Source organism: Xenopus laevis, chromosome 3L (genome assembly GCF_017654675.1).
Source record: "Xenopus laevis strain J_2021 chromosome 3L, Xenopus_laevis_v10.1, whole genome shotgun sequence".
Classification (NCBI taxonomy): Eukaryota; Metazoa; Chordata; class Amphibia; order Anura; family Pipidae; genus Xenopus; species Xenopus laevis.
Window position 1 is genome coordinate 54,300,950 of NC_054375.1, and position 16,432 is coordinate 54,317,381.

Consider the following 16,432-nt stretch of genomic DNA (forward strand, 5'->3'; position numbering starts at 1 on the left):
TGAAGATTGAATTTTAGTGGTTTTCGATGTTTTTGAAACCACAATTAAACTCTATTTTTCTAAAACCACAAATCCCTTGAAGGTTTTTAAGAGATCCGAAAACAAGAAGTACAAATGAAAATAGCCACCGAACAAATCGAAAAACCATTCATTTCTGTGAACGAACAAAATATTTGTATGACAATGAATGTTTTCACCTCTGAAAACCTCAACAAACATAAGGCTGATCTTTGCTCGAAAAGAAGTAGACCTTCCATTGACTTCTACATGATCTTGACAGCTTTTACTTGCTATACTTTTATATTTAGGGAATCCCATTTAATAAAGGTCAAAAAGCTTTATGAAACCACGATTAAACTCTATTTATCTAAAATCACAAATGCCATGAAAGTTCTAATTATAATTATTAGAAGATCCAGATAAAAAAAAGTATGAATGAAAATAGATGTAGAAAAATTTGTGAACCCTGAATTTCTCATTAATGAAGGAAAAATTTGTGTGGCAATGAACATTTTGATCTCCATGTCTGCCTTGGTGGGTGACCTCTATGAAGTTAATTTATACAATTTTAAAAAAGGTCCTGTGTACAGCGGCATTTGCCTGTGCAACTGCCAGTTATTTTTTTTTGTATCATTCTCAGTATTTTGTTCAATTTAGTAATGATTATTATATAAAATAGTTTACTTATAGGTATGATTTTATTTCAAGGCTATTTTCCCAAAAGTATTTGTTTGCAATAGATTTAAAGTATTTCATTAAAATGATTTACTGTTTTCAATTCAAAATGTATAATCCTCATTCAAATAATTTGTGGCAGAGCCTAAAACAATTTTCAAAACAATATCTTAAAAAAAATTTAATTAAAATTAAACCACAAAATGGAGGCTTGTACAGTCCTCAGAAACACTTAAGGCAAGGGTACATTTTTCATAAACTTTGGGGGTTATTTACTAAACTCTGAATGCAAAAATAAAACTGGACTTTTAAAAAATCACTAATTTTTCAGAATTTATTAAATCCCGAGGATGGAAAAGTCCAAATCTGGGAATCCGCCATCTCAGACCTGTCAAGGTTGCATATAAGTCAATGGCAGAAGTCCCAATGATTTTTTGGTGAGCACTGGGTTTCGTGGAGTTTTCGGGTGAAAATTCCAAAAAAATCTTGAAAATCTGATGGAAAAATCCGAAAATATCGTGAAAATATGATTTTTTCCCAGCAAAAAAAGAAACCCAAGCGGATTTGATCAGCATTTGTAGCAGAAAATATTGAGATAAATTTGGACTTTGATAAATAACCGCCTAAGAGTATGTCAGCATTGTACCTATTGTAAGCAACTTTATTATTTATTATTACAACCGATTCACTCGGAGGCTTCTGTTTTACTGTTATTTTTTATTTTCCATATTCTTTATAGATGATAAATGATGTATGCGCTTTGTAAAGCTGTAGCATTGTATGTCAAAAAGATTATAATGATAATTGCTACAGTAGACCCATAGATTTTATTAGACCCGGGTATTTTTAGAAAAATAAAAGCCAAAACTAAACAGACAACAAACACAAAATGCATTTGAATTATATCTTTCAAGTAGGAATATGTCATGTGCCACATACTGTATATAAAAACATATGCCATATATACCCCGTAACAAGCATTTCTCTTAGCCTCCATTAACATCAAGGAAAAGAAAGAGCCCAATTACTGAGAAGGATTAACTGAATAGTATATTTTGAGTGTGTAGGGAATTATATAATCTTTAAAGGAAAACCTTGTATGTAGAAGTATTTATGAGATTGTTAAATGCATTAAGCAGGTTTTGGCTTACAGTACTACATCATCTGCCTAAAATGTCTAATCTCTGTTTGAAACATGGAAGTTGCTTGCGCTAATCAATTCACAGAACAGTATTATGCTTATAGTATATATGAGATGTTTTCTGGCTAGTTGTCCCTACAAACTAAAATACTGAAAATTGTCTTGTAGAAAAGGCTAAGATAGTTGTAGTGCTGACTGCAAATGTACATAATTATCTACTCAAAATGTACTTATCGCTGTATGGAGATTACTGTATACAATAGCCAGAAGCACTGTAATTGTCATAGACATAGACAATTTTACTGTTTTGACTGACTTGGTGTTCCTAGGAAAGACAGAAAAATACAAGAAAATATCTTGTATACCTTAAACCTACAATATGACTTTGCATAAGCTTTTTTTAAACATTACTTCCTAACATTACTTTTGAGGATCTTTAGCCAAATATTTTGTATCTCATTGTATGGAAGAACTCTTGAGTAAACAAAACCATCTTGACTCTCCTGATAAATAAAAGCTGCACAGAAAAATGCATAAGCAAGTACACCCCATGGCAATTTTCAATGTTTTTTTTACCTACAATTGAATAATTTCCAAATTATAAAAAGTGAGTGTGATATCACCATGCCTTGTTTGAGAGAGCGCTCTCATGCCTTTAGAAAGAAGGTTATTGATGCCTATGAATCATAGAAGGGATTTAATGATATTGACAAACAATAAGACATCAACCATTCCACTGGAATCTGGAATATCAACTACAAATGGAAAAGATTGCAAACAACTGCCAATTTGCCCAGGTCAGGCTGTCTCAGCAAAAACCCTAAAGCAGAGAATGCTGAAACAAGTATTTAAGAACACTAGAATTACATCACAGGACCTACATATAGCTCTCACCAACAGAGGCGTTTCAGGGGTTGCTTCCATCCAAGACAGTAGCCTCACTGCCATCACCATGCTTACCTCTTTTTGTTTTTTTAACCTAGAAATTTCAGTTTTTAAAAATGGATATTTGGCTCTTAAAGTTACTAGAGTTCGTTTTTTGATGTCTCTGGTAACCTGCATACACAATTGCCTCACCTTGTCTTTTGGCAGGAGGGCTTTGCTTGCAGTGCAAAAGTCTACTATTAGAAAAGCACATATTAAATAAACATGGGAGGTTTGCCAGGAGAAACCCTTTGCTGTCCAGAAAAAACATCATGAAGACTAAAGTTTGCCCATAAAACCTAGGCAAAGAACAGGACTGTGCTCTTGGCAGATAAGGCAAAGCCAGAGTAATTTGTTCACAGTACCAGATTTGCTACCAAATGTAAAGCATTGTTCTAGTAATAATATGGTATGGGGCTGCTTTGTTGTATCAGGGAAAGGTATCACCAACTGCTTGTTGTAGCTCCCATGATTCCTAAATTCAGATTCCTAAAGTTAGATGATCCCAACGATGTCCTGTGAAAAAGGCAAACATCTGGGGATTTTAATTTAAACTTAAGAAAACAAAAGTTTTAAAATGCAGGATAAAAAGAAAACTCAAATACTTATTGCATTAGATGAAAGTGAGTGTAGGACTGGGCAAGCCAGAGATTACTTTATTATAGTTGGCCATCTTAACTATAATTCAATATATACTGGTTTGCTTAAAGCGGAGGATATTTCAGTAGCTTTTTGTACAATATATCTTAATGACCTTTGATATATTAATACAGTTGAGTGTATGTGGACAGAAATATAATTTTTCTTAAGGAATGTCACAAATATGTATGTAACAGTTGTCAATCACATTGAGTACATTAATGTCATATAACATATAATAGTTAAATTATAAACTTTTTTTAGATTCAGAGAGCTTAAAGAAGGACTCTTATTTATCTTTCTGAATTTATGTTGTTGTATACAGTCCAGAAAATATTTATACAGATGTATATTTATATACATTTACATGATATATATATATATAATGCAAAAAAAACTAGAAAAATACATGACAATTCAAAGTGTAACAGATAAACATCAAATAAATGTTCATAAACTTGTAATGGTGTTTTCTTTGGGTAATACTTTCCATTGTAATAAGTGTAATTCCTGGCAAATCATAAATGCAAATATTCTGTAAATGTAATTTATATCCTACTCTTTTTCTAGCCAATATGTGATGAAGTGTAACAGTTATTAAAATAAATACATTAATTCTAGGAATAACTATAGGTTATTTAATCACAAATGTCTCATCTATGGTTGCACTAAACATTTCTCAGAAAAATATAAATTTTATAGCACATGAGGCATTTCTTGCCCATTTGTCACTGAACTGAATGAAGTACAAGGATTTCCTATTGTAGTCAGAAGCACTGCAACTTTCACACACTCTTTAAAGAGAAAATTGTGTTTTTTGTCAGCGATTGTTCCTCTAGGAAAAGGTGCCATGGCTAAATGCCAAGTAATATTCAGTGTGTCAAAGGCTTACAATCATTACATTTTCCTTTAAAAAAAATGTAGTTTTTTAGTTTCTACTGCCATCAGATTATGTACAATACTAATTCCTATTACTTAAAAACTGTTCTTGAAACTGTGTGCAACTTATTTACCCCATCTTTACATATATGGCCATGGCCAGGGAAGATCCTATTTTCAACAGGAATGTTAAGATATAAAAAGGAATTCTGAAAAATACACAACATTGTATTTACCAGCAGGCTATTTTAAAGGAACAGTTCAGTGTAAAAATAAAAACTTGGTAAATACTGTGCAAAATAAAACATTTTTCTAATATAATTAGTTGGCCAAAAACTTAATCTATAAAAGTTGGAGTGAGTGGATGTCGAACATAACAGAACATGATCCAATTTCCTACTGTTCAGCTCTCTATCTCTGAGTTAGTCAGTGACTTTAAGGGGGGTCACCTGGGACATAACTGTTCAGTGAGTTTGTAATTGATCCTTAGCATTCAGCTCAGATTCAAAAGCAACAGATATGACCCATATGCCCCCCCCTCAAGTCACTGATTGGTTATTGTCTGGTACCCAATAAGTGGAAACCACGAGAGCTACAAAGTTGGAAGTCGTGTTGTTGCTATTATGTTAGACATCCATCCTTTATACATTACACATCTGGCTAACTAACTATATTGGAAACATTTTTTTATTTTGCACAGCCTATTTATTTACCCAGTTTTTATTATGAACAATTCCTTTAATGGCACAACCAAAGTAAGTAAAACAAAAGTTGCAGGTGCACACCTGGTCTCTCAATTTCCCGTACTGTGCTTGGGTATAGGAGGATGGCACCTCCATCAATTCAAACAAAATACTCCAGCACACGTCTCTGCTTAAGGGTTATACCCGTGTTTAATGTCAAGCCAAAAAAGATTACAACCAAAGTAAGAGCAATTGCTAATGGGGTAAAAATCTATTATAGGGTTGTGTCTTCTACAAATGTATTCCAATTTATAAATGGTTCTAATGCCTTTATAAAACGATAACGGTGATATAATTTAGCATAAATTCTACAGAATGCTTTAAATAAAAGAATCCCAAAATGTGAGAATTACAAAATATAAGTGCATATTCCTGAACTGAAGTATGAGAGAAAGAATTGATGGAAGTACTGTAAGTCGTGTGTGTGAATGACCCTTGGGCTGGCCATGAGCATGCAACACCCAGAACTATGGAAGCAAATAAGAAGAATTTAGCTTGAGCAACTTAAAAAGTCATCAAAAGTTGTCAAGGAAGTGATATATATAAAAATCTAGAAGCGGATAACTTTCTTAAAGGAAGCACAAGAAATGACCTATGAGCAAATGAGCTAAATATACCAGAGAGACTTCACAGAGAAGGTTCTTTTTTATGATTTATTTATTATCATAAAAATTGTATACAAAAATATTGACATATTCTAGTTTTTTTTCAGTAGTAAAAGCAAGCATTTTAGAAAGATCATATTGAATTTATGGTGACTGTACTGTCTATCTCCCAAATAAATTGCTGCAATTTAAAAAAAATAAAAAAAAATATGCTGATGCCAGTTTCCTACTGCATGTAGATATATAAGATATTTGACATTGTACCTTCCAGCCAACTGCTCTTGTCCTCTTGACCTGTTCCGAGTTGCAACAAGAAACTTCGCATTGGGGATATGGTTTGTTTTAAATGCCTTTAAATATAATGTACTATAATGCAGCGCCAGTAAAAACTGCATGTTTGCTTCAGAAACACTACTACGGTTTGTATCAATAAGCTACAGGGAGGACAGTTATTTAAGCTGGATAGGGGAAAAATTCATATATTACAGATACGTTTTGTAGAATATAAACAGAACATTTGTTGCCAAGAAAAAAGTTTATTTGTAGGCACTGGATGAACATTTACAATAAAAAAGATAGCTTTTCTGCATTACTGGTCCTTAAATAACAAATAATCAATAAAAGCATGAAGTAGACAGATGTCATGTAATAAATATTGCCTGCCACATAAGCCTACATGCACAGCACAAATGCCGTTTATTTAATATTCCCCTGATACATATCATGGTTTCAACATCAAGGAAAGGGCAGAGCCGTAGCAGTCAATGCCAGGAGGAAAATGCCAAGGAAAAAAGTAAGAACTCTCTCTGTAATTACAGGTGAAAATGCCATATTTTGATGTAATTGTAAGGCTGGCAAATAGAATGAGGAGGTTTCACTTCACAGTAATATTTAATGTAGATTCAGGAAAGGGGAAACTTTATTCTTGAGAACCAGAGAATGTAACTTTATAATAAAGAGAATTGCAGACTAAAGTGGCTCAGTGACTTTCATTTCTAAAAGTCAAGCCTCTTCCCAGACCTAGTATAGGTTTCCATACAAGGTGGTATGTGAATATTTATAGTTGCACTAACTTCTGTTGACATTGTCTCTATTGCAAACTGAGACTGTGGGAATTATTTACAAACCTGTTCTGCAACTAATATACAATACCAGCACACAATTTTGGACAACTTGTGAATCAAGTTCTGCTGTGCCTATTGATATAGGAGAACCTTGGAGTTACTGCCACCTCTAGGGCATGCTTTGTGCCCTGCATCTAAAGTGTCAGGTGTATTTGTCACTCTCACTCTGAAGACCAGACATAGGCAAAACTCAATTGCATTTGATGCAAAGTCCATTTCCGACTAGAACAACACTGGAACTCAGGGACAAAAATCTGCATTATGGGGGAAACTGTCGATTATGTTCAAAATTTCACTTTGCACACTGAATTTTCAATCATCAATGACCCCTAAAATTAGTTGTGCCCGATATGCCATGTTCATTAATGGCATATCGGGGAAAGATACGCTCATTTGGCGATGTCGCCAAACGAGCGGATCTTTGCGTCTATGGCCACCAAACGAGCGGATCTTTGCGTCTATGGCCACCTTTACCCTGCAGTAACAACCTACAAAAAAGTAACAATCAGATATGATTTACAAATAATTTTTATCACAGGTGCTAAAAGAATTGACAAATTTGCCTAATAGTTAATCCCCAAACAATAAACAACATAACAACATAATTTTAGTACTATTGTAGAGGTAATAGGAAAAAAATACGGAAAAATGGATGAAAGCATCAAATGTGTCCTGCCCAGAGCCAGGCCAGGCCGGCCAGGTACCCTAGGCAATCTGGCCGGTCACAGCGCCCACTGATTGTGTGCCTGCACAAACAGGAGTAACATGTGAACAGGCATGGCACATGTGCAAATGGACGCTGACGCAAATGGATGCGGAAGTTCGAAGCAATGGGTAAGTAAGCCAACAGTCCAGAGAGGAGAGATGGGACCGGACCAGGAATAGGAGCCAGAGAAGGTATGTGCCTGGTACCCCCCCAGCTTTGCACCCTAGGCACGTGCCTACTCTGCCTACCTTTAGTTCCGGCCCTGGACCTTCCATCAGAACATGGAAAAAAGCACATTGGTGAATAGTGAGGAAATATTTTGAGAATATCAGAGGGTACTGATAGATATATGCACACAGATACTACTGTAACTTATTCGAGTGCAAGATTGTCAAAATGTGAGAAAGAGGAGAGGAGATCTGCAAAACTAAGATGCAGACAAAATGGGCTGCAAGAATTTCATGATTGTGACAATGAGAGGTGTTGGTGCAATTCATTCTCAGCTATGATGTAGAAGTAAGCAGCTAAATATATTTAAAGCAACATTACTGGGCTTAAAATGTATCACTGAGTGGTCCAATAGCTTCTAGTTATACAGGTTAAGTATGGGATCTATAACAAAGAATGCTTAGGATCTGGAGGTTTCTGGATAAGGGATAAACAAACATTATTTAAACCCAATAGGATCGTTTTGCCTTGTAATGTACATTTCAATTGAATGGAACTAATAAAGCATAAATCAGTGTTGGTGGTAAACAATCACTGATCCAAGTTTTCTGGAAACCCAATCATAATAGATAATAGATAATAGATTTCATACCTTTACTCTTGTATTTGTCTATTAAATCATTAAACTATAGTAGTGGCACCTGTGTAGCAGCCTAACTATGGTTATGTAGAAGTTTTTGAATTAGGCACTTACACACACACAGGATGCATGTTTTCTTTCCTATATATTTGTCTTGTATTTTGTAGCTCCAACAACATCCTGGAAAAGAATGAAGCAAAAATATGATGAAGCAGAAAAATGTAAGGAATTATACCACCTTTAATAAAACATTGTTGCATATAAAAATAAAATTGTTAAGAAAGTTTTGGTTTCCAGTGAAACTTAATTAATTTATTTATAATCTACAGTCTGGTCATTTCTCTATGGGACCAGACTGTAAATTATATCCTTATAAATGGCGCGTTCTAACATCAGAACGCGCCATTTATAACAGGGGTCCACAGCCCGTCGAATTTGACGCAGCGCGTCGAATTTGATGGTGCGCGTCCGAATTAGACGCCACCGAATTCAAATTGAACGCCGGCGCGCCCAAATTTGACGCCGACATTTCACACAAAATGTAGATTATAATGCATAATGTACCCCCTACTGAAATGTATAAAGATATTAGAAGTCACTTCGGAGTTTTGTGACCTGTATATAAGCACTCGGCCTTGTGCTTTTATATGGTCACATAACTCCTCGGTGACATAATATCTTTATAAATTACAGTATGGGGTACATTATCCACTATATAATACACAAAAGCCATGAATATCTTGTAAATTATATCCTTATAAACGGTGACTAGTGATGTCATCAGTTATAAACGGTGAGTAGTGATGTAATTTGTCAATTTACTCATTAAAACTTGTGTATTATAATAAATAAAGTACCCCTTGTTGCAAAATATGAGGATATTAGAAGTCACTTTGGAGTTCCATGACCTGTTTAAGAATGCAAAGTTTAGCCACAAGAAGAAACTTGTCTTCAGGCGTAATGAATGTGAATCTACTAGTCAAACTCCAACCAAAAGTATGGAGACATATCTGGGTATTTATGAGACTTCTGTGTATGTGACAAAATATGAGTTATAGGGGCAGATTTATCAAGGGTGGAATTTCGAAGTTAGGAAACAAGGAAAAAAGACCGCTACTACTCCCCACAGGTACTCTTCCAGGTGCTCTGTCAAGCAGTATCCGACTGCTAAGCATACAATAGGTTCAGGAACAAATAGACGGCACTTCTGGAAAAGATTTATTGCTGCTGTATATCCCGACGCGTTTCGGGAATTAATCCCTTAGTCATAGGTCAGTGCAAAAAACTTCGAAATTCAACCATCGAATAGGCTAGTTCGTCATTCGAAGTCGAATTCATAGGATTTTTAAGATCGTACGATAATACTTCAATCGTACCTTGAATCGTACAATTCGAACGATTTAATTGTACGATCTTACGATTTTACTTTGACTTCCAAATGTTGGATATATGTTCTAGGAGGTCCCCATAGGCTAACATAGCAATTCGGCAGGTTTAAGATGGCGAAGTCGAAGTTTTTTAAAGAGACAGTATTTTGATTATTGAATGGTCGAATAGTCAAAGTATTTTCACTTTGAATCGAAGTCAAAGTCAAATTTGGCCTATTCGATGGTCGAAGTACCCAAAAATTACTTCGAAATTTGACGTTTTTCAATTCGAATATTCACTTCGAATTCACTTCGACCCTTAGTAAATGTGCCCCATAGTATTTGTTATTAGAGTGTGTGAGAAAAATACTGCTTATAAATGAGTGTGTGTCTGTGAACAGCAATGTATAGGTGAGTGTGGTTGTGTCATATTACATTGACTTTTCTACCAGACTTACCATAATTATTAAATCAATAAGAAAAATAAGAAAGAAAACAATAGCACAATCTTTTTGTTGAGCTTCAAGCAGCAATGCAAAAATCATGTTTACAATAAACATTATGTGCCATGTGTACATACACAGGACATTGTCACAAAAGAAGATTTTTTTTCCACTTTTTCCTTTCCTGACCCTAATTTGCATATTCAAATTAGGATTCGGATTCGGTTCGGTATTAGGCCGAATCTTTCACCAAGGATTCGTGGATTCGGCCGAAACCCAAATAGTGGGTTCAGTGCACTAGATTATATAAGTAGTGATGGGCAACTAAATTCGCCAGGTACAAATTAGCGGCAAATTTCTGTGTTTTGCCACCAATTACTAAATTCACAAAACTGCGGCGAAAAATATGCCGCAAACAAAAAAAATTATTTGGACTCCCATTGACTTTAATGCATTTGGACAAAATAATTGTGTATAAAAATTGTGGCTTGCGTCAAAATTCGACACACGTCAAAATTATTTTGACACCCATTGAATCAATGATTTGCCCATCACTACTGCCCAGTAACATATGTATCTTTTACAGATAAATCCCATATATTTGTAAGAGTTATAAATATTGCATATTGATTTATTTAATTGTTTAAACAGTTAGATACAGGAGTACAGTTGGAGTGGGGTGCTTAAGATCTGATGGTCAATGTCTTCCTTGAGTTTTCCCCGTCTGTTTGAAATATGTCACATATACATAGATGCACAGGGAGGTCATATGTTATTTCTTAAAACATTTTACTGCATCAACATCAAGGAAGAACATCATAACTGAGAAGGTCATGAGGAGAATGGAAAGAAAATGCTGGAACCTTTTTTATTAGGAGAATTACAGAAGGAGGGGTTGACCTTGATGGAATCAGATGCAGCAGAAGAACACCACTTTGGTTACTTATTATGCTGTAGTTTCATAACCGTAGGTTTACCATTATTTGCATTGTGCCACTTTGAATTTTATACTGAATCTGATTAATTTAATTTGAGTATTTTTATCTTGTTTTACATTTAGGGCAAAACATACAGTATTTCCACCAGTGTGAAGGAACCCATCAAGATCATTTTAATGACTCAATGGGATAAAACATGGACATCTATAAGGTGAGCTTGGGATGCCAAATGCTTATGCCTGTGTACTGTGCAGACTTCTGTACTTTTTATACTCATCTTATATTCTGTATATTTTTTTTTTTTTTTCATGGATTTTTAAATGGCAACATTTGAACTTTAATGAAAAAGAAATAAAAATAAGGGGGGTAGGTTGGAATGGAATTTCTATACAGCAGCCAGTTAGCCATATATAAACCTATTAATAGGTAATTATTCCTACTTTCCTCCATATCCCTTTCGCTAAATTTTATGATGGTGTTACTGGCTCAGCCTCCTTGTCTATGTTTCCAGTTCCTCTTAGGCTGGCTGGCCTTTCTCATCACCATCTGTAGCCCTCGTACTGAATTAGAAAGCCTGATTTATGGCCACAGATGTAAGTGGTGCATGCAAGAATGGAAACACATATGTGCAGGTATTGACGGCATTCATAAAGGTTACTGGGACCAAACATGCTTATTGCACTCCCATGTACATTTTATGGCCACCACCTCCCCCGTTTGCGCTGATGAATTGTGCGCACATTTCCTTTTGATTGAAGCAAGAAACCCAGGAATTTTCTCCACCATGGATGTGGCTGTAATTCAGGGTTCCCACAACTGATTAGTGCTAAATTGGTTGTTATTGTGCTGGCCACATCTCAGAACATAGTTGCAATCACACTGGAATGCCATTGTGGAATTATTTGAATTGCATCCAAAAGTGCATGTTCACTAAGTAAATTATATAGTCATGTAAAGGCAATGTAATATGGGGCATGTTGTTGCCCATGTAAAATCACTCTCACAAACAAGGGACCAAAGCGTTCCATTGAATAGTGGTGTGTCCCTGCCAGTTGACTTGTGTTATTGCCCAATGTGCAGCAGTGAACATTTTCTAGCAGAAAGGCAAAAGCACTAGCAGGTATATAGTAATAATATACTGTTCAATGGAATAGAAAGTATGGATATTTTTAACCCTCCTACTAGCATAACTTTAAGGAGGTGACAAAAAGCTCCATGTGGTATTGTGCTAAAGAGGTCAAAAGAAGTCACTGGGCTCTGCTCAGTAGGACAGTATAAAGAAGGGAACATTGCCTATATTGTATCTTATCCTCTAAAAAAGAAACACCCTAATATTATGGCAGCATATGTATTTATGTGTACTAAGTGCCATTTACAAAGAATTTTGAGAGCATAATGAAAGATGAAATGATTGCACTCTTACAATTTCAAAATGTGTATAGTGTGAATAGAGAAACAGTAATGCAGACAAAACTGATGACTGCAGAAAAAATATTTCATTCCATATGATTGTTTTTTTCTTTTCTACAAACTATATTTTGCAAACACATACACTTACTATTTCAAATATTTGTCTTTTGCCCACTTTCATTACTGCTTGCTGCTTTATAAAATTAATTCAGTATTCCATATTTATTCCTTATGTCTAAGCTTTAGAAATGACATACCATATGAAATCTAAGCAAAACAATACATTTCAGAGCAACACATTAGATGCAAGTATGTCAGTAAATAGTTACTTTAATCTCCATCTGTTAGGGTGCACAGTTAATTATTGCTATCCTGTACCTGAGTACACACTTTAAAGGTGGTATCAGCCTTCGACTTCACAAGAACATTACTGGTGGCTTCTACAGTCATTTCTATAATTACTTTTCTTGATTAGAGTTTGGAGTGTGTGATGATTAGACCTGTTTCATTATTCTCGCCTAACAACAAGCTAGCCCTGGCGATGTTCTAAGGTCAAAAAGAAACTAAGAATGATTTTATAATGTAAATTTTGTTACACTTATATCTCATCCAATTTGTTGGGATTGTAATTATAAACTCTTCTTAAATTCCCTGTTAACTACTGTATATGCCCATGTAATAGAAAGTACAAAAGAGAGGCTTCTGTCTGGCACACAAGAATACTAGGCTCCCAAGTGAGGCACTTGATACATAAATACTGATTGCTTGATTGCCCAAGGCTATTGAAACGAATCACTTCTAGTCTGCAAGAAAGGATTTGTGTTTGTACAGTATCTGTATTTAAATTGAAAAAAGAAAAGTATGGTCATGGTCATATCATTGTAAAAGCACAAGGACCACTGGAGTTGCTGCAGATGTGGAACAAACATAAATCTTGAAGGCATTATTTCTGCTTAAAAATGGCACTCGTAATGGATGTATCATAGATGGGGTCTCCCTGGGCGATGTAATGTTCTTTAGATTAAAAGAACAGAAGCTGGAGACTGCTACATACAGATACTGTACAGAATAATTGATTGTTCAAATGTAAATGTCCCTGTGATTTGCTGAACCCAAAGCACTGAATGCTTTGATCATAAAGGTGTAGGCGTTATTGGAAAACATGCAAAAACGTGCAAATACTTTGCTGGCTTGCTTATTAGGATGCAGATCTAGTCATTTGCCTGGGGCTACGCTGTGTAATTTTTATATGCCCCACAGTTAGTGATCAGCAAAATTTCACCAACTGCATTTGAGTCAAAGGGAAGGTGATATTACAATGCAGTTAAGCCACTTTTTCCCTCTGCAATAGCACATACAGGTACAGTACATTGCCCTACCTTGTTAAAGAAGCGCTTCTACACTATGCTTCATAGAAAGAAAAAAAACTTCCCCTGTTGCCGATTTCTTTCAAACATGGTTTCTGGGAAACTCATTAAATAGACAGGAGGAGGGCCCCATGTCTGTCCTTGTGAGGTAGATAATTAGATTCCCATGCATAATGAACTCCTGCTAACAAACAAGAAAATGGGCTGTATATCAATATTTCTTAAGGACCAAACTAAATACTTCGTAAAGTAGAAGGAAAGTAATTTTTACTTGGGAGTGCCAAGTGTTAGGCACCCCTAAGTGATCGCATTTACTTACCTGAAACACTGGGCCGGTGCACCTTTCAGGAGAAAACTGCACCTGCCCTGGGTTATTTCAGCGAGCACCACAGAGCAATAATCTTCCTGCTTCTTCTTTCTTCAAATTTCCTGGGGTAGACACATGCACAGTAGAATGAAATAGCTGACATTTTCATTAAAGTTTGGCTTTTTGCTCTACTGCACATGTGCAGCCACGAGAAGAAGCCAATCGATCTATGGTGCTCGCTGGAAGAATCGCGGGCTCAGGGTGTCAGGTAAGTAAATGCGATCACTTGGGGGTGCCTAACTTTTGGCACCCCCAAGTATAAAAGGACTTTTCTTGAGTAGCCTCAATTTCCCAGTTTCCCTGTTTATCTTAGAAAATAACAAAAAAACAAGGATTTTTCAATTTGAAAAACATTTAGGTGACAAGGCTTACACAGACCAACATATGAAATGGTAACATGTAAAAGGAATGAATCCAGTACAACTACTGTAACTAACTATTTGCCCAGTGATAGTAAAAAATGATAACAGAATGTGTACTACAGGTATGGGATCCGTCATCCGGAAACCCATTATCCAGAAAGTTCCAAATTACGGAAAGGCTGTCTCCCTTAGACTCTATTATAATGAAATAATACAAATTTTTTAAAATGATTTCCTTTTTCTCTATAATAAAAAACAGTAGCTTGTACTTGATCCCAACTAAGATACAATTAATCCTTATTGGAAGCAAAACCAGCCTATTGGGTTGATTTAATGTTTACATGATTTTCTAGTAGAATTAATGTATGAAGATCCAAATTACGGAAAGACAGAGCAGGGCAAATTGTAAGGCTATTATTTGCACAAGAGATTATCTAAGCAAAAACAGAATTCTATGTATACACAATATATGTTTCTACTCATGGATGCAATTCCCATTCTATTTATTTTTAGGTCTGCTTTAAAAATTTTCAACAACTCTATCAGATTCTCCTGACTCATGAGGCTGGAACCTTTAGATCTAACAACTGTACCATTCAGTGGTCTTGCGGTGGTCATAATAGAATATCTGTGATAAGGCTGAATGACAGTAACATCTTTTCAAGGAAAAATGAAGTCATTAGACTCGAAAAGGTCAAATGTGCACTTGTCAGGAATGTATATTTTTTCATCTGTGCTTCTCTCTACATGACAAATCTCCCTTGTTGTATCACCTTCTTTTGAATGGAGGATAAAAACAATTAAAAGGGTACAATACACAACTGGATGACATAAATACAATTACATGGAAAAAAGTGTCTAGCAAAGGGCTCTTTTATGTCAAGGAGGCAGAGGAGTTATCATAAGGTTAATGGGTACAAGATGGGCTGGACAGCATATAAAACAAATACCCCCCTTTCCTCTTCAATACATAAGGAGGTTCCGACCTTATACCAATATAGAATATATATATATATATATATATATATATATATATATATATATATATATATATATATATATACACTGTAGATATGTATACATATATATATTGTAAAATATAGAGAAATTAATAAAACTGCAAACATAAACCATCAGTGAAAATAACAATTGACGAAGGGAATTACATCCATGTGCTATCTCTGTGCTTCTGATCAACTTCAATTTAGTTTATATTTTTAATCAATTAGAAATAATGAACTTTTGAAAAGCAGTTCTCCCTCTTCTTTGGGGCTTCTGTGCCATTTGCCTACCTTGTGTTTTTTTCTTTTTTTTTGTAAAGTGTACAGAAATTTCTAAGGAGGGGGTTTAAGGAAGGAAATGCCTCCCATAAGAAAGAGGTGGGTCTCCACTTTAAGCTAGTGCCACATGACACCGATCACAGTCTGCAGAGATACACAGGCCAATAATCCGCTGCCCTGCTGCTCCTCTTCTGCTCTTCTGCTGCGGTGGCTGCACCAAAAATCATTATCTCCTCTCAGGTGCAGGCAGACACGGCAGATTTCTGTGTTGAAACACGAGATTTCGCATTTCACAACAAAATTCTATGTGTCTGGAGAACAGAGGGGGAGCAGTGGTGCAGTGGGTTCTCCGCCGACAGAGAATCTGTGCTGTGTGCCTTGCAGCACTGAGGTTCTTGTTTTTCTTCTAGCCAGGTCACCAGGGTAGTTAAACTCCAAAAACATATAAGCAGGTTAACTGGATCCAGATCAAAATTGAATCATAGTGTGTGTAAATGTAATAGGATCACATACTGTAGACTCCACTGAGGTAGAGGCTGATGTAAATGATGTAGAATTTCATGCTTTTGATGATCTTTAAAAGATAGTAAAAAATTCTTTCATATTTCTGGTTTTTTCCTGATAGCAGATAATGGCAACACCAAGTCATACCTC